Here is a 22,989-nt window from a genome sequence, read left to right as displayed (position 1 = left end):
TATTTGCATTTCCTGCCTCACCTGACAGGCAAGCTGAGATAAAAGAGACTGTGTCTATCCCTCACCATCGTGAGGTACTACGCTCCTGGGGCATCTGTCACAGCTCACCAAGAGGAGTTGCGCCAGTTTACGGCAGTCAGTTGCTCACTGTTTGACCTTTGCAATGAAGCCTGAGCCTACAGCATTCAAGCCAGCCAAGGAAGGAAGGTACGAGAGCGAAAATAGCTTTCCTGCCCTCACCAAGAACACACACCTTGAGCAAATAAAGTGCCAGACTTACAAGGCCCTATCGCCACCGGAGCATCACTTTTAGTGACGCCCCGGTGGCACTATGCACTGCGCGGTATTTACAAGATGGCGTTCAGCCACTTTTTGTGGCTTAACACCACCTTGTAAATACGGCCCCTTAGCACGCAGCGCGTTCCCTGGAAGGGGCGTGCAATGGGTGTTGTTGGGAGTGTGCCACAGCAACACCATAGCATTTTGATGCTGCTCCAGATTTAGGAGTTGGCGTAAATCTGCGTCAGCGCCAAAATCCAACGCCATCCCAGGGGTGTCGTTAGAGTGGCGCACTGAGGAGAAATGTTTTCATTTCTCCTTGTTTTTGCTCTTGCTATGTGTGATGCATTCTGCAGCACACATAGAAGTAAGAGCAAATCACCATTGAAGATTTTTTTTTTGGGCAGGAAGGTGTCCCTTCCTGCACAAAAACAATTTCCCCCTCAACGCAGTCATCCTTGTACCATGGTGCAAGAACGGCTGCGTTGGCGCTCAGCAGCTAATTTAGAGCTGGCGCAGGGGGAAGCACAGGGGTGCGCTGTATTCTACTAAATACGGCGCTTTCCTGCATTTTGAAAATGACGGCACGTGGGGCTTGCAAATTTGGCACAGCGTCGCGCTTAGTCATTTTCTTGTAAATCTGGGCCAAAATGTCTAAAGGATAGAGGCTTTTTATGTCATGTTCGATGAAGACCATGCAAATGACTCTAGTCGTACTGCAAAAGAGAGCACCATGTGCAGTTTCTTGCTTTGGGATGTAGTCTCCCACTCTCTGTCACCAATCCTCCGAGCAGGGTCGGAGCCGTTGCATTTCTGTGCCCAGGCTCGTTGGTCTAGGGGTATGATTCTCGCTTAGGGTGCGAGAGGTCCCGGGTTCAAATCGCGGACGAGCCCATTTTAGCGGAAAACAATCAAATCCTGCTCAAAATACACAACCCCTCAACATTTCTCATTTTACTCGAAGCATTGTTGCGCAAAACATATTTTTTGCCTCAGGCGAAAAATGGATTACAATGCCTTGGCTTCCTTCCTGCTTGCTCTCAGTGCGCCCTGTGTGATGATTTCACAGGCTCTCCTTCCTGGCATTTAGGCATCAGATATTTGTCTGTCTCTGCCCGCAGCTATGGGATTTTTCAGGACGTCTGAGTGTATGCATGCTGGCCGACACCGCTGCAATTTTCACACTTACCCCTCGCATTCCGAGCAACTGCTGATAAAGTATAGAGGAAATCGTGCAAACATATGAGGGGAACTGTGCTCCTTCAGTCAAACCAGCAAGCTTGTTTCTGTAGTGTAGTGGTTATCACGTTCGCCTCACACGCGAAAAGTCCCCGGTTTGAGACCGGGCAGAAACACTTGGCAGCAGCAGCTTTTGTGTTTGCTCCCTAAAACCTCAGTCTCTCTCAATGCACACTTAGACAGAAATGACCTTTAAAAACTTGTGACCTGTGTAAAACGTGCTTTACTATTGCAGGACGCTAAAAAGTTATCTGCATCCCTCGGTGGTCGTGCATGTGCATTGTTTCTTGTTCTGTTTTTTTTTTTTTTTCTTGGCCATGTTATATTGTGGGGCCTTTAAAGCTGTGACTTTGATAGGAACATTGCAAGCGGCAAAATCAACAAGTGCAGACTGAAGAGTCCGACCTGCACACTATTTTGGCTGTCAGGATGGCCGAGTGGTCTAAGGCGCCAGACTCAAGAGAGCTTGATCTTCAGTGAAGCTGAGCCTTCTGGTCTCTTCTTGGAGGCGTGGGTTCAAATCCCACTTCTGACAGGTGTATTTTCTTCCCTTAAATCTTGCTCTGCTTGCAGAGCCAGCTCCTCAGACCACTATCTTTGGAAGCTGCTGTGGCATGTGAGGAGAAATCCACCAACCCATCGGCTGGGCCCTCAATCAAAATTCTGTGTATTACTGGAAGGGGCGTCTCAGGCACACCTTCTGTTAGAGCTGCACTTTATGACAGTAACTACCATGCTGGTTTCTACTTAAGCAGTTGATTCTAAAGTTTGAAGTGAGGCTCTCCTGCCACCTTTTGGGCAAAGAAGACTCTGCCCCTGCAACAACACAGGCAGACAAGCTCAAACTAGGTTTCTTGGTAAGGTGGGCGGAGCATATTGGCAATGGTGCCTCCTCGTGACTTGCAATTTACATGAAGAAGACAGAGAGGCAGCTGGGAGTAGGCAGTACCCATGAACCCCTGAACACTGTCTTGCGACTAGCACACAATTCTGAAATGAGGCGGGGGAAAGGAGGTGATTTCCCCATCAAGGGCCATTCCGGGAAATCAGCCACCCTGCGTCTCCCAGGTGAGTGTTTCAGGCCTATGAGCCACTAATATAAATCTCGCCTGATCGAGCGCTGACCGAGCAAGTGTGCTTGAATCCAAGAGGCATGCTCCTCTGGCTCAAGAGCTAGCAGGCCCTTCAGTGCTTCTGGTTGGGAAATCTAAGGTGCAAGGGTCCATGACTAGCAGCGGGTTACAACTAACAGAAAGGGTCTGCTTTTCACATCAGTCCCCTAGTTCAGCTCACTGGCACAGGGCATTTTGACTACCTCTTGCCTTGCTAGAGACAAACAAAAAATCCTTGACAGAAAACATCAATTGCTATGGCACGCTTAGAGAGAGAGAGCCTCCAAATGGCCCTGCTTTTCTGAAAGACGCTTCAGAAGATGTTTCAAATGACTATGCAGCGGCAGTCTAGTTGGTATAGGGGTATGATTCTCGCTTCGGGTGTGAGAGGACCTCGGTTCAAATCCCAGACAAACCCCTACCTTTATAGGTTCAGTCTGTGTTTTAAACAGGAGTATTTCTGCTTTTCACTCTTGTAAGATGTCATGTTGCAATGCAATACATGCTTTATACTGGCGTCGAGACGGTTCAGCATCATGAAGGTATGCGAGATTTCTTTGCAACTGCTTTTCTGTGCTGGAGCAGCAGTGCTCGTAGGAACATTAAATGCACAGTGCTTCTCCATGGTAATTTCGGGTCCAGTTCTGAAATCACCTCTTGGAATGAAAGTGATCCCAGTTCCTTTCTTCCAAGGGAAGAGATTGTGTTCCGGAAGGCTCAGCTTTGAGCGTCATGAACATTGGCCCTCATCCTTGCATCCCAGTCCAATGCATAGCCACATAAAGCAAGCAGGTGTGTCTGTTTCCATAGTGTGGTGGTTCCAGTACAATGCATAGCCACATGAAGCAAGCCGGCAAGTGTGTCTGCTTGTGTAGTGTAGTGGTTATCATGCGCACCTCACATGCGAAAGGTCCCTGGTTCGAGTCGCTGGGCTTTTTCACAGTATTTGCATTTCCTGCCTCACCTGACAGGCAAGCTGAGATAAAAGAGACTGTGTCTATCCCTCACCATCGTGAGGTACTACGCTCCTGGGGCATCTGTCACAGCTCACCAAGAGGAGTTGCGCCAGTTTACGGCAGTCAGTTGCTCACTGTTTGACCTTTGCAATGAAGCCTGAGCCTACAGCATTCAAGCCAGCCAAGGAAGGAAGGTACGAGAGCGAAAATAGCTTTCCTGCCCTCACCAAGAACACACACCTTGAGCAAATAAAGTGCCAGACTTACAAGGCCCTATCGCCACCGGAGCATCACTTTTAGTGACGCCCCGGTGGCACTATGCACTGCGCGGTATTTACAAGATGGCGTTCAGCCACTTTTGTGGCTTAACACCACCTTGTAAATACGGCCCCTTAGCACGCAGCGCGTTCCCTGGAAGGGGCGTGCAATGGGTGTTGTTGGGAGTGTGCCACAGCAACACCATAGCATTTTGATGCTGCTCCAGATTTAGGAGTTGGCGTAAATCTGCGTCAGCGCCAAAATCCAACGCCATCCCAGGGGTGTCGTTAGAGTGGCGCACTGAGGAGAAATGTTTTCATTTCTCCTTGTTTTTGCTCTTGCTATGTGTGATGCATTCTGCAGCACACATAGAAGTAAGAGCAAATCACCATTGAAGATTTTTTTTTTGGGCAGGAAGGTGTCCCTTCCTGCACAAAAACAATTTCCCCCTCAACGCAGTCATCCTTGTACCATGGTGCAAGAACGGCTGCGTTGGCGCTCAGCAGCTAATTTAGAGCTGGCGCAGGGGGAAGCACAGGGGTGCGCTGTATTCTACTAAATACGGCGCTTTCCTGCATTTTGAAAATGACGGCACGTGGGGCTTGCAAATTTGGCACAGCGTCGCGCTTAGTCATTTTCTTGTAAATCTGGGCCAAAATGTCTAAAGGATAGAGGCTTTTTATGTCATGTTCGATGAAGACCATGCAAATGACTCTAGTCGTACTGCAAAAGAGAGCACCATGTGCAGTTTCTTGCTTTGGGATGTAGTCTCCCACTCTCTGTCACCAATCCTCCGAGCAGGGTCGGAGCCGTTGCATTTCTGTGCCCAGGCTCGTTGGTCTAGGGGTATGATTCTCGCTTAGGGTGCGAGAGGTCCCGGGTTCAAATCCCGGACGAGCCCATTTTAGCGGAAAACAATCAAATCCTGCTCAAAATACACAACCCCTCAACATTTCTCATTTTACTCGAAGCATTGTTGCGCAAAACATATTTTTTGCCTCAGGCGAAAAATGGATTACAATGCCTTGGCTTCCTTCCTGCTTGCTCTCAGTGCGCCCTGTGTGATGATTTCACAGGCTCTCCTTCCTGGCATTTAGGCATCAGATATTTGTCTGTCTCTGCCCGCAGCTATGGGATTTTTCAGGACGTCTGAGTGTATGCATGCTGGCCGACACCGCTGCAATTTTCACACTTACCCCTCGCATTCCGAGCAACTGCTGATAAAGTATAGAGGAAATCGTGCAAACATATGAGGGGAACTGTGCTCCTTCAGTCAAATCAGCAAGCTTGTTTCTGTAGTGTAGTGGTTATCACGTTCGCCTCACACGCGAAAAGTCCCCGGTTTGAGACCGGGCAGAAACACTTGGCAGCAGCAGCTTTTGTGTTTGCTCCCTAAAACCTCAGTCTCTCTCAATGCACACTTAGACAGAAATGACCTTTAAAAACTTGTGACCTGTGTAAAACGTGCTTTACTATTGCAGGACGCTAAAAAGTTATCTGCATCCCTCGGTGGTCGTGCATGTGCATTGTTTCTTGTTCTGTTTTTTTTTTTTTTTCTTGGCCATGTTATATTGTGGGGCCTTTAAAGCTGTGACTTTGATAGGAACATTGCAAGCGGCAAAATCAACAAGTGCAGACTGAAGAGTCCGACCTGCACACTGTTTCGGCTGTCAGGATGGCCGAGTGGTCTAAGGCGCCAGACTCAAGAGAGCTTGATCTTCAGTGAAGCTGAGCCTTCTGGTCTCTTCATGGAGGCGTGGGTTCAAATCCCACTTCTGACAGGTGTATTTTCTTCCCTTAAATCTTGCTCTGCTTGCAGAGCCAGCTCCTCAGACCACTATCTTTACAAGCTGCTGTGGCATGTGAGGAGAAATCCACCAACCCATCGGCTGGGCCCTCAATCAAAATTCTGTGTATTACTGGAAGGGGCGTCTCAGGCACACCTTCTGTTAGAGCTGCACTTTATGACAGTAACTACCATGCTGGTTTCTACTTAAGCAGTTGATTCTATCGTTTGAAGTGAGGCTCTCCTGCCACCTTTTGGGCAAAGAAGACTCTGCCCCTGCAACAACACAGGCAGACAAGCTCAAACTAGGTTTCTTGGTTAGGTGGGCGGAGCATATTGGCAATGGTGCCTCCTCGTGACTTGCAATTTACATGAAGAAGACAGAGAGGCAGCTGGGAGTAGGCAGTACCCATGAACCCCTGAACACTGTCTTGCGACTAGCACACAATTCTGAAATGAGGCGGGGGAAAGGAGGTGATTTCCCCATCAAGGGCCATTCCGGGAAATCAGCCACCCTGCGTCTCCCAGGTGAGTGTTTCAGGCCTATGAGCCACTAATATAAATCTCGCCTGATCGAGCCTGATCGAGCGCTGACCGAGCAAGTGTGCTTGAATCCAAGAGGCATGCTCCTCTGGCTCAAGAGCTAGCAGGCCCTTCAGTGCTTCTGGTTGGGAAATCTAAGGTGCAAGGGTCCATGACTAGCAGCGGGTTACAACTACCAGAAAGGGTCTGCTTTTCACATCAGTCCCCTAGTTCAGCTCACTGGCACAGGGCATTTTGACTACCTCTTGCCTTGCTAGAGACAAACAAAAAATCCTTGACAGAAAACATCAATTGCTATGGCACGCTTAGAGAGAGAGAGCCTCCAAATGGCCCTGCTTTTCTGAAAGACGCTTCAGAAGATGTTTCAAATGACTATGCAGCGGCAGTCTAGTTGGTATAGGGGTATGATTCTCGCTTCGGGTGTGAGAGGACCTCGGTTCAAATCCCAGACAAACCCCTACCTTTATAGGTTCAGTCTGTGTTTTAAACAGGAGTATTTCTGCTTTTCACTCTTGTAAGATGTCATGTTGCAATGCAATACATGCTTTATACTGGCGTCGAGACGGTTCAGCATCATGAAGGTATGCGAGATTTCTTTGCAACTGCTTTTCTGTGCTGGAGCAGCAGTGCTCGTAGGAACATTAAATGCACAGTGCTTCTCCATGGTAATTTCGGGTCCAGTTCTGAAATCACCTCTTGGAATGAAAGTGATCCCAGTTCCTTTCTTCCAAGGGAAGAGATTGTGTTCCGGAAGGCTCAGCTTTGAGCGTCATGAACATTGGCCCTCATCCTTGCATCCCAGGCAAATGCATAGCCACATAAAGCAAGCAGGTGTGTCTGTTTCCATAGTGTGGTGGTTCCAGTACAATGCATAGCCACATGAAGCAAGCCGGCAAGTGTGTCTGCTTGTGTAGTGTAGTGGTTATCATGCGCACCTCACATGCGAAAGGTCCCTGGTTCGAGTCGCTGGGCTTTTTCACAGTATTTGCATTTCCTGCCTCACCTGACAGGCAAGCTGAGATAAAAGAGACTGTGTCTATCCCTCACCATCGTGAGGTACTACGCTCCTGGGGCATCTGTCACAGCTCACCAAGAGGAGTTGCGCCAGCTTACGGCAGTCAGTTGCTCACTGTTTGACCTTTGCAATGAAGCCTGAGCCTACAGCATTCAAGCCAGCCAAGGAAGGAAGGTACGAGAGCGAAAATAGCTTTCCTGCCCTCACCAAGAACACACACCTTGAGCAAATAAAGTGCCAGACTTACAAGGCCCTATCGCCACCGGAGCATCACTTTTAGTGACGCCCCGGTGGCACTATGCACTGCGCGGTATTTACAAGATGGCGTTCAGCCACTTTTTGTGGCTTAACACCACCTTGTAAATACGGCCCCTTAGCACGCAGCGCGTTCCCTGGAAGGGGCGTGCAATGGGTGTTGTTGGGAGTGTGCCACAGCAACACCATAGCATTTTGATGCTGCTCCAGATTTAGGAGTTGGCGTAAATCTGCGTCAGCGCCAAAATCCAACGCCATCCCAGGGGTGTCGTTAGAGTGGCGCACTGAGGAGAAATGTTTTCATTTCTCCTTGTTTTTGCTCTTGCTATGTGTGATGCATTCTGCAGCACACATAGAAGTAAGAGCAAATCACCATTGAAGATTTTTTTTTTGGGCAGGAAGGTGTCCCTTCCTGCACAAAAACTATTTCCCCCTCAACGCAGTCATCCTTGTACCATGGTGCAAGAACGGCTGCGTTGGCGCTCAGCAGCTAATTTAGAGCTGGCGCAGGGGGAAGCACAGGGGTGCGCTGTATTCTACTAAATACGGCGCTTTCCTGCATTTTGAAAATGACGGCACGTGGGGCTTGCAAATTTGGCACAGCGTCGCGCTTAGTCATTTTCTTGTAAATCTGGGCCAAAATGTCTAAAGGATAGAGGCTTTTTATGTCATGTTCGATGAAGACCATGCAAATGACTCTAGTCGTACTGCAAAAGAGAGCACCATGTGCAGTTTCTTGCTTTGGGATGTAGTCTCCCACTCTCTGTCACCAATCCTCCGAGCAGGGTCGGAGCCGTTGCATTTCTGTGCCCAGGCTCGTTGGTCTAGGGGTATGATTCTCGCTTAGGGTGCGAGAGGTCCCGGGTTCAAATCCCGGACGAGCCCATTTTAGCGGAAAACAATCAAATCCTGCTCAAAATACACAACCCCTCAACATTTCTCATTTTACTCGAAGCATTGTTGCGCAAAACATATTTTTTGCCTCAGGCGAAAAATGGATTACAATGCCTTGGCTTCCTTCCTGCTTGCTCTCAGTGCGCCCTGTGTGATGATTTCACAGGCTCTCCTTCCTGGCATTTAGGCATCAGATATTTGTCTGTCTCTGCCCGCAGCTATGGGATTTTTCAGGACGTCTGAGTGTATGCATGCTGGCCGACACCGCTGCAATTTTCACACTTACCCCTCGCATTCCGAGCAACTGCTGATAAAGTATAGAGGAAATCGTGCAAACATATGAGGGGAACTGTGCTCCTTCAGTCAAATCAGCAAGCTTGTTTCTGTAGTGTAGTGGTTATCACGTTCGCCTCACACGCGAAAAGTCCCCGGTTTGAGACTGGGCAGAAACACTTGGCAGCAGCAGCTTTTGTGTTTGCTCCCTAAAACCTCAGTCTCTCTCAATGCACACTTAGACAGAAATGACCTTTAAAAACTTGTGACCTGTGTAAAACGTGCTTTACTATTGCAGGACGCTAAAAAGTTATCTGCATCCCTCGGTGGTCGTGCATGTGCATTGTTTCTTGTTCTGTTTTTTTTTTTTTTTCTTGGCCATGTTATATTGTGGGGCCTTTAAAGCTGTGACTTTGATAGGAACATTGCAAGCGGCAAAATCAACAAGTGCAGACTGAAGAGTCCGACCTGCACACTGTTTTGGCTGTCAGGATGGCCGAGTGGTCTAAGGCGCCAGACTCAAGAGAGCTTGATCTTCAGTGAAGCTGAGCCTTCTGGTCTCTTCATGGAGGCGTGGGTTCAAATCCCACTTCTGACAGGTGTATTTTCTTCCCTTAAATCTTGCTCTGCTTGCAGAGCCAGCTCCTCACACCACTATCTTTGGAAGCTGCTGTGGCATGTGAGGAGAAATCCACCAACCCATCGGCTGGGCCCTCAATCAAAATTCTGTGTATTACTGGAAGGGGCGTCTCAGGCACACCTTCTGTTAGAGCTGCACTTTATGACAGTAACTACCATGCTGGTTTCTACTTAAGCAGTTGATTCTATCGTTTGAAGTGAGGCTCTCATGCCACCTTTTGGGCAAAGAAGACTCTGCCCCTGCAACAACACAGGCAGACAAGCTCAAACTAGGTTTCTTGGTTAGGTGGGCGGAGCATATTGGCAATGGTGCCTCCTCGTGACTTGCAATTTACATGAAGAAGACAGAGAGGCAGCTGGGAGTAGGCAGTACCCATGAACCCCTGAACACTGTCTTGCGACTAGCACACAATTCTGAAATGAGGCGGGGGAAAGGAGGTGATTTCCCCATCAAGGGCCATTCCGGGAAATCAGCCACCCTGCGTCTCCCAGGTGAGTGTTTCAGGCCTATGAGCCACTAATATAAATCTCGCCTGATCGAGCCTGATCGAGCGCTGACCGAGCAAGTGTGCTTGAATCCAAGAGGCATGCTCCTCTGGCTCAAGAGCTAGCAGGCCCTTCAGTGCTTCTGGTTGGGAAATCTAAGGTGCAAGGGTCCATGACTAGCAGCGGGTTACAACTACCAGAAAGGGTCTGCTTTTCACATCAGTCCCCTAGTTCAGCTCACTGGCACAGGGCATTTTGACTACCTCTTGCCTTGCTAGAGACAAACAAAAAATCCTTGACAGAAAACATCAATTGCTATGGCACGCTTAGAGAGAGAGAGCCTCCAAATGGCCCTGCTTTTCTGAAAGACGCTTCAGAAGATGTTTCAAATGACTATGCAGCGGCAGTCTAGTTGGTATAGGGGTATGATTCTCGCTTCGGGTGTGAGAGGACCTCGGTTCAAATCCCAGACAAACCCCTACCTTTATAGGTTCAGTCTGTGTTTTAAACAGGAGTATTTCTGCTTTTCACTCTTGTAAGATGTCATGTTGCAATGCAATACATGCTTTATACTGGCGTCGAGACGGTTCAGCATCATGAAGGTATGCGAGATTTCTTTGCAACTGCTTTTCTGTGCTGGAGCAGCAGTGCTCGTAGGAACATTAAATGCACAGTGCTTCTCCATGGTAATTTCGGGTCCAGTTCTGAAATCACCTCTTGGAATGAAAGTGATCCCAGTTCCTTTCTTCCAAGGGAAGAGATTGTGTTCCGGAAGGCTCAGCTTTGAGCGTCATGAACATTGGCCCTCATCCTTGCATCCCAGTCCAATGCATAGCCACATAAAGCAAGCAGGTGTGTCTGTTTCCATAGTGTGGTGGTTCCAGTACAATGCATAGCCACATGAAGCAAGCCGGCAAGTGTGTCTGCTTGTGTAGTGTAGTGGTTATCATGCGCACCTCACATGCGAAAGGTCCCTGGTTCGAGTCGCTGGGCTTTTTCACAGTATTTGCATTTCCTGCCTCACCTGACAGGCAAGCTGAGATAAAAGAGACTGTGTCTATCCCTCACCATCGAGAGGTACTACGCTCCTGGGGCATCTGTCACAGCTCACCAAGAGGAGTTGCGCCAGCTTACGGCAGTCAGTTGCTCACTGTTTGACCTTTGCAATGAAGCCTGAGCCTACAGCATTCAAGCCAGCCAAGGAAGGAAGGTACGAGAGCGAAAATAGCTTTCCTGCCCTCACCAAGAACACACACCTTGAGCAAATAAAGTGCCAGACTTACAAGGCCCTATCGCCACCGGAGCATCACTTTTAGTGACGCCTCCGGTGGCACTATGCACTGCGCGGTATTTACAAGATGGCGTTCAGCCACTTTTTGTGGCTTAACACCACCTTGTAAATACGGCCCCTTAGCACACAGCGCGTTCCCTGGAAGGGGCGTGCAATGGGTGTTGTTGGGAGTGTGCCACAGCAACACCATAGCATTTTGATGCTGCTCCAGATTTAGGAGTTGGCGTAAATCTGCGTCAGCGCCAAAATCCAACGCCATCCCAGGGGTGTCGTTAGAGTGGCGCACTGAGGAGAAATGTTTTCATTTCTCCTTGTTTTTGCTCTTTCTATGTGTGATGCATTCTGCAGCACACATAGAAGTAAGAGCAAATCACCATTGAAGATTTTTTTTTGGGGCAGGAAGGTTTCCCTTCCTGCACAAAAACAATTTCCCCCTCAACGCAGTCATCCTTGTACCATGGTGCAAGAACGGCTGCGTTGGCGCTCAGCAGCTAATTTAGAGCTGGCGCAGGGGGAAGCACAGGGGTGCGCTGTATTCTACTAAATACGGCGCTTTCCTGCATTTTGAAAATGACGGCACGTGGGGCTTGCAAATTTGGCACAGCGTCGCGCTTAGTCATTTTCTTGTAAATCTGGGCCAAAATGTCTAAAGGATAGAGGCTTTTTATGTCATGTTCGATGAAGACCATGCAAATGACTCTAGTCGTACTGCAAAAGAGAGCACCATGTGCAGTTTCTTGCTTTGGGATGTAGTCTCCCACTCTCTGTCACCAATCCTCCGAGCAGGGTCGGAGCCGTTGCATTTCTGTGACCAGGCTCGTTGGTCTAGGGGTATGATTCTCGCTTAGGGTGCGAGAGGTCCCGGGTTCAAATCGCGGACGAGCCCATTTTAGCGGAAAACAATCAAATCCTGCTCAAAATACACAACCCCTCAACATTTCTCATTTTACTCGAAGCATTGTTGCGCAAAACATATTTTTTGCCTCAGGCGAAAAATGGATTACAATGCCTTGGCTTCCTTCCTGCTTGCTCTCAGTGCGCCCTGTGTGATGATTTCACAGGCTCTCCTTCCTGGCATTTAGGCATCAGATATTTGTCTGTCTCTGCCCGCAGCTATGGGATTTTTCAGGACGTCTGAGTGTATGCATGCTGGCCGACACCGCTGCAATTTTCACACTTACCCCTCGCATTCCGAGCAACTGCTGATAAAGTATAGAGGAAATCGTGCAAACATATGAGGGGAACTGTGCTCCTTCAGTCAAATCAGCAAGCTTGTTTCTGTAGTGTAGTGGTTATCACGTTCGCCTCACACGCGAAAAGTCCCCGGTTTGAGACCGGGCAGAAACACTTGGCAGCAGCAGCTTTTGTGTTTGCTCCCTAAAACCTCAGTCTCTCTCAATGCACACTTAGACAGAAATGACCTTTAAAAACTTGTGACCTGTGTAAAACGTGCTTTACTATTGCAGGACGCTAAAAAGTTATCTGCATCCCTCGGTGGTCGTGCATGTGCATTGTTTCTTGTTCTGTTTTTTTTTTTTTTTCTTGGCCATGTTATATTGTGGGGCCTTTAAAGCTGTGACTTTGATAGGAACATTGCAAGCGGCAAAATCAACAAGTGCAGACTGAAGAGTCCGACCTGCACACTGTTTTGGCTGTCAGGATGGCCGAGTGGTCTAAGGCGCCAGACTCAAGAGAGCTTGATCTTCAGTGAAGCTGAGCCTTCTGGTCTCTTCATGGAGGCGTGGGTTCAAATCCCACTTCTGACAGGTGTATTTTCTTCCCTTAAATCTTGCTCTGCTTGCAGAGCCAGCTCCTCACACCACTATCTTTGGAAGCTGCTGTGGCATGTGAGGAGAAATCCACCAACCCATCGGCTGGGCCCTCAATCAAAATTCTGTGTATTACTGGAAGGGGCGTCTCAGGCACACCTTCTGTTAGAGCTGCACTTTATGACAGTAACTACCATGCTGGTTTCTACTTAAGCAGTTGATTCTATCGTTTGAAGTGAGGCTCTCCTGCCACCTTTTGGGCAAAGAAGACTCTGCCCCTGCAACAACACAGGCAGACAAGCTCAAACTAGGTTTCTTGGTTAGGTGGGCGGAGCATATTGGCAATGGTGCCTCCTCGTGACTTGCAATTTACATGAAGAAGACAGAGAGGCAGCTGGGAGTAGGCAGTACCCATGAACCCCTGAACACTGTCTTGCGACTAGCACACAATTCTGAAATGAGGCGGGGGAAAGGAGGTGATTTCCCCATCAAGGGCCATTCCGGGAAATCAGCCACCCTGCGTCTCCCAGGTGAGTGTTTCAGGCCTATGAGCCACTAATATAAATCTCGCCTGATCGAGCCTGATCGAGCGCTGACCGAGCAATTGTGCTTGAATCCAAGAGGCATGCTCCTCTGGCTCAAGAGCTAGCAGGCCCTTCAGTGCTTCTGGTTGGGAAATCTAAGGTGCAAGGGTCCATGACTAGCAGCGGGTTACAACTACCAGAAAGGGTCTGCTTTTCACATCAGTCCCCTAGTTCAGCTCACTGGCACAGGGCATTTTGACTACCTCTTGCCTTGCTAGAGACAAACAAAAAATCCTTGACAGAAAACATCAATTGCTATGGCACGCTTAGAGAGAGAGAGCCTCCAAATGGCCCTGCTTTTCTGAAAGACGCTTCAGAAGATGTTTCAAATGACTATGCAGCGGCAGTCTAGTTGGTATAGGGGTATGATTCTCGCTTCGGGTGTGAGAGGACCTCGGTTCAAATCCCAGACAAACCCCTACCTTTAGAGGTTCAGTCTGTGTTTTAAACAGGAGTATTTCTGCTTTTCACTCTTGTAAGATGTCATGTTGCAATGCAATACATGCTTTATACTGGCGTCGAGACGGTTCAGCATCATGAAGGTATGCGAGATTTCTTTGCAACTGCTTTTCTGTGCTGGAGCAGCAGTGCTCGTAGGAACATTAAATGCACAGTGCTTCTCCATGGTAATTTCGGGTCCAGTTCTGAAATCACCTCTTGGAATGAAAGTGATCCCAGTTCCTTTCTTCCAAGGGAAGAGATTGTGTTCCGGAAGGCTCAGCTTTGAGCGTCATGAACATTGGCCCTCATCCTTGCATCCCAGTCCAATGCATAGCCACATAAAGCAAGCAGGTGTGTCTGTTTCCATAGTGTGGTGGTTCCAGTACAATGCATAGCCACATGAAGCAAGCCGGCAAGTGTGTCTGCTTGTGTAGTGTAGTGGTTATCATGCGCACCTCACATGCGAAAGGTCCCTGGTTCGAGTCGCTGGGCTTTTTCACAGTATTTGCATTTCCTGCCTCACCTGACAGGCAAGCTGAGATAAAAGAGACTGTGTCTATCCCTCACCATCGTGAGGTACTACGCTCCTGGGGCATCTGTCACAGCTCACCAAGAGGAGTTGCGCCAGTTTACGGCAGTCAGTTGCTCACTGTTTGACCTTTGCAATGAAGCCTGAGCCTACAGCATTCAAGCCAGCCAAGGAAGGAAGGTACGAGAGCGAAAATAGCTTTCCTGCCCTCACCAAGAACACACACCTTGAGCAAATAAAGTGCCAGACTTACAAGGCCCTATCGCCACCGGAGCATCACTTTTAGTGACGCCCCGGTGGCACTATGCACTGCGCGGTATTTACAAGATGGCGTTCAGCCACTTTTTGTGGCTTAACACCACCTTGTAAATACGGCCCCTTAGCACGCAGCGCGTTCCCTGGAAGGGGCGTGCAATGGGTGTTGTTGGGAGTGTGCCACAGCAACACCATAGCATTTTGATGCTGCTCCAGATTTAGGAGTTGGCGTAAATCTGCGTCAGCGCCAAAATCCAACGCCATCCCAGGGGTGTCGTTAGAGTGGCGCACTGAGGAGAAATGTTTTCATTTCTCCTTGTTTTTGCTCTTGCTATGTGTGATGCATTCTGCAGCACACATAGAAGTAAGAGCAAATCACCATTGAAGATTTTTTTTTTGGGCAGGAAGGTGTCCCTTCCTGCACAAAAACAATTTCCCCCTCAACGCAGTCATCCTTGTACCATGGTGCAAGAACGGCTGCGTTGGCGCTCAGCAGCTAATTTAGAGCTGGCGCAGGGGGAAGCACAGGGGTGCGCTGTATACTACTAAATACGGCGCTTTCCTGCATTTTGAAAATGACGGCACGTGGGGCTTGCAAATTTGGCACAGCGTCGCGCTTAGTCATTTTCTTGTAAATCTGGGCCAAAATGTCTAAAGGATAGAGGCTTTTTATGTCATGTTCGATGAAGACCATGCAAATGACTCTAGTCGTACTGCAAAAGAGAGCACCATGTGCAGTTTCTTGCTTTGGGATGTAGTCTCCCATTCTCTGTCACCAATCCTCCGAGCAGGGTCGGAGCCGTTGCATTTCTGTGCCCAGGCTCGATGGTCTAGGGGTATGATTCTCGCTTAGGGTGCGAGAGGTCCCGGGTTCAAATCCCGGACGAGCCCATTTTAGCGGAAAACAATCAAATCCTGCTCAAAATACACAACCCCTCAACATTTCTCATTCTACTCGAAGCATTGTTGCGCAAAACATATTTTTTGCCTCAGGCGAAAAATGGATTACAATGCCTTGGCTTCCTTCCTGCTTGCTCTCAGTGCGCCCTGTGTGATGATTTCACAGGCTCTCCTTCCTGGCATTTAGGCATCAGATATTTGTCTGTCTCTGCCCGCAGCTATGGGATTTTTCAGGACCTCTGAGTGTATGCATGCTGGCCGACACCGCTGCAATTTTCACACTTACCCCTCGCATTCCGAGCAACTGCTGATAAAGTATAGAGGAAATCGTGCAAACATATGAGGGGAACTGTGCTCCTTCAGTCAAATCAGCAAGCTTGTTTCTGTAGTGTAGTGGTTATCACGTTCGCCTCACACGTGAAAAGTCCCCGGTTTGAGACCGGGCAGAAACACTTGGCAGCAGCAGCTTTTGTGTTTGCTCCCTAAAACCTCAGTCTCTCTCAATGCACACTTAGACAGAAATGACCTTTAAAAACTTGTGACCTGTGTAAAACGTGCTTTACTATTGCAGGACGCTAAAAAGTTATCTGCATCCCTCGGTGGTCGTGCATGTGCATTGTTTCTTGTTCTGTTTTTTTTTTTTTTTCTTGGCCATGTTATATTGTGGGGCCTTTAAAGCTGTGACTTTGATAGGAACATTGCAAGCGGCAAAATCAACAAGTGCAGACTGAAGAGTCCGACCTGCACACTGTTTTGGCTGTCAGGATGGCCGAGTGGTCTAAGGCGCCAGACTCAAGAGAGCTTGATCTTCAGTGAAGCTGAGCCTTCTGGTCTCTTCATGGAGGCGTGGGTTCAAATCCCACTTCTGACAGGTGTATTTTCTTCCCTTAAATCTTGCTCTGCTTGCAGAGCCAGCTCCTCAGACCACTATCTTTGGAAGCTGCTGTGGCATGTGAGGAGAAATCCACCAACCCATCGGCTGGGCCCTCAATCAAAATTCTGTGTATTACTGGAAGGGGCGTCTCAGGCACACCTTCTGTTAGAGCTGCACTTTATGACAGTAACTACCATGCTGGTTTCTACTTAAGCAGTTGATTCTATCGTTTGAAGTGAGGCTCTCCTGCCACCTTTTGGGCAAAGAAGACTCTGCCCCTGCAACAACACAGGCAGACAAGCTCAAACTAGGTTTCTTGGTTAGGTGGGCGGAGCATATTGGCAATGGTGCCTCCTCGTGACTTGCAATTTACATGAAGAAGACAGAGAGGCAGCTGGGAGTAGGCAGTACCCATGAACCCCTGAACACTGTCTTGCGACTAGCTCACAATTCTGAAATGAGGCGGGGGAAAGGAGGTGATTTCCCCATCAAGGGCCATTCCGGGAAATCAGCCACCCTGCGTCTCCCAGGTGAGTGTTTCAGGCCTATGAGCCACTACTATAAATCTCGCCTGATCGAGCCTGATCGAGCGCTGACCGAGCAAGTGTGCTTGAATCCAAGAGGCATGCTCCTCTGGCTCAAGAGCTAGCAGGCCCTTCAGTGCTTCTGGTTGGGAAATCTAAGGTGCAAGGGTCCATGACTAGCAGCGGGTTACAACTACCAGAAAGGGTCTGCTTTTCACATCAGTCCCCTAGTTCAGCTCACTGGCACAGGGCATTTTGACTACCTCTTGCCTTGCTAGAGACAAACAAAAAATCCTTGACAGAAAACATCAATTGCTATGGCACGCTTAGAGAGAGAGAGCCTCCAAATGGCCCTGCTTTTCTGAAAGACGCTTCAGAAGATGTTTCAAATGACTATGCAGCGGCAGTCTAGTTGGTATAGGGGTATGATTCTCGCTTCGGGTGTGAGAGGACCTCGGTTCAAATCCCAGACAAACCCCTACCTTTATAGGTTCAGTCTGTGTTTTAAACAGGAGTATTTCTGCTTTTCACTCTTGTAAGATGTCATGTTGCAATGCAATACATGCTTTATACTGGCGTCGAGACGGTTCAGCATCATGAAGGTATGCGAGATTTCTTTGCAACTGCTTTTCTGTGCTGGAGCAGCAGTGCTCGTAGGAACATTAAATGCACAGTGCTTCTCCATGGTAATTTCGGGTCCAGTTCTGAAATCACCTCTTGGAATGAAAGTGATCCCAGTTCCTTTCTTCCAAGGGAAGAGATTGTGTTCCGGAAGGCTCAGCTTTGAGCGTCATGAACATTGGCCCTCATCCTTGCATCCCAGTCCAATGCATAGCCACATAAAGCAAGCAGGTGTGTCTGTTTCCATAGTGTGGTGGTTCCAGTACAATGCATAGCCACATGAAGCAAGCCGGCAAGTGTGTCTGCTTGTGTAGTGTAGTGGTTATCATGCGCACCTCACATGCGAAAGGTCCCTGGTTCGAGTCGCTGGGCTTTTTCACAGTATTTGCATTTCCTGCCTCACCTGACAGGCAAGCTGAGATAAAAGAGACTGTGTCTATCCCTCACCATCGTGAGGTACTACGCTCCTGGGGCATCTGTCACAGCTCACCAAGAGGAGTTGCGCCAGCTTACGGCAGTCAGTTGCTCACTGTTTGACCTTTGCAATGAAGCCTGAGCCTACAGCATTCAAGCCAGCCAAGGAAGGAAGGTACGAGAGCGAAAATAGCTTTCCTGCCCTCACCAAGAACACACACCTTGAGCAAATAAAGTGCCAGACTTACAAGGCCCTATCGCCACCGGAGCATCACTTTTAGTGACGCCTCCGGTGGCACTATGCACTGCGCGGTATTTACAAGATGGCGTTCAGCCACTTTTTGTGGCTTAACACCACCTTGTAAATACGGCCCCTTAGCACACAGCGCGTTCCCTGGAAGGGGCGTGCAATGGGTGTTGTTGGGAGTGTGCCACAGCAACACCATAGCATTTTGATGCTGCTCCAGATTTAGGAGTTGGCGTAAATCTGCGTCAGCGCCAAAATCCAACGCCATCCCAGGGGTGTCGTTAGAGTGGCGCACTGAGGAGAAATGTTTTCATTTCTCCTTGTTTTTGCTCTTTCTATGTGTGATGCATTCTGCAGCACACATAGAAGTAAGAGCAAATCACCATTGAAGATTTTTTTGGGGGGCAGGAAGGTTTCCCTTCCTGCACAAAAACAATTTCCCCCTCAACGCAGTCATCCTTGTACCATGGTGCAAGAACGGCTGCGTTGGCGCTCAGCAGCTAATTTAGAGCTGGCGCAGGGGGAAGCACAGGGGTGCGCTGTATTCTACTAAATACGGCGCTTTCCTGCATTTTGAAAATGACGGCACGTGGGGCTTGCAAATTTGGCACAGCGTCGCGCTTAGTCATTTTCTTGTAAATCTGGGCCAAAATGTCTAAAGGATAGAGGCTTTTTATGTCATGTTCGATGAAGACCATGCAAATGACTCTAGTCGTACTGCAAAAGAGAGCACCATGTGCAGTTTCTTGCTTTGGGATGTAGTCTCCCACTCTCTGTCACCAATCCTCCGAGCAGGGTCGGAGCCGTTGCATTTCTGTGCCCAGGCTCGTTGGTCTAGGGGTATGATTCTCGCTTAGGGTGCGAGAGGTCCCGGGTTCAAATCCTGGACGAGCCCATTTTAGCGTAAAACAATCAAATCCTGCTCAAAATACACAACCCCTCAACATTTCTCATTTTACTCGAAGCATTGTTGCGCAAAACATATTTTTTGCCTCAGGCGAAAAATGGATTACAATGCCTTGGCTTCCTTCCTGCTTGCTCTCAGTGCGCCCTGTGTGATGATTTCACAGGCTCTCCTTCCTGGCATTTAGGCATCAGATATTTGTCTGTCTCTGCCCGCAGCTATGGGATTTTTCAGGACGTCTGAGTGTATGCATGCTGGCCGACACCGCTGCAATTTTCACACTTACCCCTCGCATTCCGAGCAACTGCTGATAAAGTATAGAGGAAATCGTGCAAACATATGAGGGGAACTGTGCTCCTTCAGTCAAATCAGCAAGCTTGTTTCTGTAGTGTAGTGGTTATCACGTTCGCCTCACACGCGAAAAGTCCCCGGTTTGAGACCGGGCAGAAACACTTGGCAGCAGCAGCTTTTGTGTTTGCTCCCTAAAACCTCAGTCTCTCTCAATGCACACTTAGACAGAAATGACCTTTAAAAACTTGTGACCTGTGTAAAACGTGCTTTACTATTGCAGGACGCTAAAAAGTTATCTGCATCCCTCGGTGGTCGTGCATGTGCATTGTTTCTTGTTCTGTTTTTTTTTTTTTTTCTTGGCCATGTTATATTGTGGGGCCTTTAAAGCTGTGACTTTGATAGGAACATTGCAAGCGGCAAAATCAACAAGTGCAGACTGAAGAGTCCGACCTGCACACTGTTTCGGCTGTCAGGATGGCCGAGTGGTCTAAGGCGCCAGACTCAAGAGAGCTTGATCTTCAGTGAAGCTGAGCCTTCTGGTCTCTTCATGGAGGCGTGGGTTCAAATCCCACTTCTGACAGGTGTATTTTCTTCCCTTAAATCTTGCTCTGCTTGCAGAGCCAGCTCCTCAGACCACTATCTTTACAAGCTGCTGTGGCATGTGAGGAGAAATCCACCAACCCATCGGCTGGGCCCTCAATCAAAATTCTGTGTATTACTGGAAGGGGCGTCTCAGGCACACCTTCTGTTAGAGCTGCACTTTATGACAGTAACTACCATGCTGGTTTCTACTTAAGCAGTTGATTCTATCGTTTGAAGTGAGGCTCTCCTGCCACCTTTTGGGCAAAGAAGACTCTGCCCCTGCAACAACACAGGCAGACAAGCTCAAACTAGGTTTCTTGGTTAGGTGGGCGGAGCATATTGGCAATGGTGCCTCCTCGTGACTTGCAATTTACATGAAGAAGACAGAGAGGCAGCTGGGAGTAGGCAGTACCCATGAACCCCTGAACACTGTCTTGCGACTAGCACACAATTCTGAAATGAGGCGGGGGAAAGGAGGTGATTTCCCCATCAAGGGCCATTCCGGGAAATCAGCCACCCTGCGTCTCCCAGGTGAGTGTTTCAGGCCTATGAGCCACTAATATAAATCTCGCCTGATCGAGCCTGATCGAGCGCTGACCGAGCAAGTGTGCTTGAATCCAAGAGGCATGCTCCTCTGGCTCAAGAGCTAGCAGGCCCTTCAGTGCTTCTGGTTGGGAAATCTAAGGTGCAAGGGTCCATGACTAGCAGCGGGTTACAACTACCAGAAAGGGTCTGCTTTTCACATCAGTCCCCTAGTTCAGCTCACTGGCACAGGGCATTTTGACTACCTCTTGCCTTGCTAGAGACAAACAAAAAATCCTTGACAGAAAACATCAATTGCTATGGCACGCTTAGAGAGAGAGAGCCTCCAAATGGCCCTGCTTTTCTGAAAGACGCTTCAGAAGATGTTTCAAATGACTATGCAGCGGCAGTCTAGTTGGTATAGGGGTATGATTCTCGCTTCGGGTGTGAGAGGACCTCGGTTCAAATCCCAGACAAACCCCTACCTTTATAGGTTCAGTCTGTGTTTTAAACAGGAGTATTTCTGCTTTTCACTCTTGTAAGATGTCATGTTGCAATGCAATACATGCTTTATACTGGCGTCGAGACGGTTCAGCATCATGAAGGTATGCGAGATTTCTTTGCAACTGCTTTTCTGTGCTGGAGCAGCAGTGCTCGTAGGAACATTAAATGCACAGTGCTTCTCCATGGTAATTTCGGGTCCAGTTCTGAAATCACCTCTTGGAATGAAAGTGATCCCAGTTCCTTTCTTCCAAGGGAAGAGATTGTGTTCCGGAAGGCTCAGCTTTGAGCGTCATGAACATTGGCCCTCATCCTTGCATCCCAGGCAAATGCATAGCCACATAAAGCAAGCAGGTGTGTCTGTTTCCATAGTGTGGTGGTTCCAGTACAATGCATAGCCACATGAAGCAAGCCGGCAAGTGTGTCTGCTTGTGTAGTGTAGTGGTTATCATGCGCACCTCACATGCGAAAGGTCCCTGGTTCGAGTCGCTGGGCTTTTTCACAGTATTTGCATTTCCTGCCTCACCTGACAGGCAAGCTGAGATAAAAGAGACTGTGTCTATCCCTCACCATCGTGAGGTACTACGCTCCTGGGGCATCTGTCACAGCTCACCAAGAGGAGTTGCGCCAGCTTACGGCAGTCAGTTGCTCACTGTTTGACCTTTGCAATGAAGCCTGAGCCTACAGCATTCAAGCCAGCCAAGGAAGGAAGGTACGAGAGCGAAAATAGCTTTCCTGCCCTCACCAAGAACACACACCTTGAGCAAATAAAGTGCCAGACTTACAAGGCCCTATCGCCACCGGAGCATCACTTTTAGTGACGCCCCGGTGGCACTATGCACTGCGCGGTATTTACAAGATGGCGTTCAGCCACTTTTTGTGGCTTAACACCACCTTGTAAATACGGCCCCTTAGCACGCAGCGCGTTCCCTGGAAGGGGCGTGCAATGGGTGTTGTTGGGAGTGTGCCACAGCAACACCATAGCATTTTGATGCTGCTCCAGATTTAGGAGTTGGCGTAAATCTGCGTCAGCGCCAAAATCCAACGCCATCCCAGGGGTGTCGTTAGAGTGGCGCACTGAGGAGAAATGTTTTCATTTCTCCTTGTTTTTGCTCTTGCTATGTGTGATGCATTCTGCAGCACACATAGAAGTAAGAGCAAATCACCATTGAAGATTTTTTTTTTGGGCAGGAAGGTGTCCCTTCCTGCACAAAAACTATTTCCCCCTCAACGCAGTCATCCTTGTACCATGGTGCAAGAACGGCTGCGTTGGCGCTCAGCAGCTAATTTAGAGCTGGCGCAGGGGGAAGCACAGGGGTGCGCTGTATTCTACTAAATACGGCGCTTTCCTGCATTTTGAAAATGACGGCACGTGGGGCTTGCAAATTTGGCACAGCGTCGCGCTTAGTCATTTTCTTGTAAATCTGGGCCAAAATGTCTAAAGGATAGAGGCTTTTTATGTCATGTTCGATGAAGACCATGCAAATGACTCTAGTCGTACTGCAAAAGAGAGCACCATGTGCAGTTTCTTGCTTTGGGATGTAGTCTCCCACTCTCTGTCACCAATCCTCCGAGCAGGGTCGGAGCCGTTGCATTTCTGTGCCCAGGCTCGTTGGTCTAGGGGTATGATTCTCGCTTAGGGTGCGAGAGGTCCCGGGTTCAAATCCCGGACGAGCCCATTTTAGCGGAAAACAATCAAATCCTGCTCAAAATACACAACCCCTCAACATTTCTCATTTTACTCGAAGCATTGTTGCGCAAAACATATTTTTTGCCTCAGGCGAAAAATGGATTACAATGCCTTGGCTTCCTTCCTGCTTGCTCTCAGTGCGCCCTGTGTGATGATTTCACAGGCTCTCCTTCCTGGCATTTAGGCATCAGATATTTGTCTGTCTCTGCCCGCAGCTATGGGATTTTTCAGGACGTCTGAGTGTATGCATGCTGGCCGACACCGCTGCAATTTTCACACTTACCCCTCGCATTCCGAGCAACTGCTGATAAAGTA

At 48.7% G+C, this 22,989-nt stretch overlaps 6 non-coding genes across 6 annotated transcripts; all 6 read left to right on the top strand.

Moving 5' to 3' along the window:
- The first annotated feature begins 1,941 nt into the window (after window positions 1–1,941).
- TRNAL-CAA (transfer RNA leucine (anticodon CAA)) lies at window positions 1,942–2,053 on the top strand. The gene is made up of 2 exons: window positions 1,942–1,979; window positions 2,008–2,053. It is a non-coding gene; the product is annotated as a tRNA-Leu (tRNA).
- A 2,620-nt stretch (window positions 2,054–4,673) lies between these two features.
- Window positions 4,674–4,745, top strand: TRNAP-AGG (transfer RNA proline (anticodon AGG)). Its single transcript has one exon. It is a non-coding gene; the product is annotated as a tRNA-Pro (tRNA).
- A 3,511-nt stretch (window positions 4,746–8,256) lies between these two features.
- Window positions 8,257–8,328, top strand: TRNAP-AGG (transfer RNA proline (anticodon AGG)). Its single transcript has one exon. It is a non-coding gene; the product is annotated as a tRNA-Pro (tRNA).
- A 7,095-nt stretch (window positions 8,329–15,423) lies between these two features.
- Window positions 15,424–15,495, top strand: TRNAP-AGG (transfer RNA proline (anticodon AGG)). Its single transcript has one exon. It is a non-coding gene; the product is annotated as a tRNA-Pro (tRNA).
- Window positions 15,496–19,007: 3,512 nt separating this feature from the next.
- Window positions 19,008–19,079, top strand: TRNAP-AGG (transfer RNA proline (anticodon AGG)). The gene has a single exon. It is a non-coding gene; the product is annotated as a tRNA-Pro (tRNA).
- Window positions 19,080–22,590: 3,511 nt separating this feature from the next.
- Window positions 22,591–22,662, top strand: TRNAP-AGG (transfer RNA proline (anticodon AGG)). Its single transcript has one exon. It is a non-coding gene; the product is annotated as a tRNA-Pro (tRNA).
- Window positions 22,663–22,989: the final 327 nt, after the last annotated feature.

The sequence above is a fragment of the Pleurodeles waltl genome, unplaced genomic scaffold, assembly GCF_031143425.1.
Source record: "Pleurodeles waltl isolate 20211129_DDA unplaced genomic scaffold, aPleWal1.hap1.20221129 scaffold_72, whole genome shotgun sequence".
NCBI classification, from domain to species: Eukaryota; Metazoa; Chordata; class Amphibia; order Caudata; family Salamandridae; genus Pleurodeles; species Pleurodeles waltl.
This window is presented reverse-complemented; position numbering and strand designations above follow the sequence as displayed.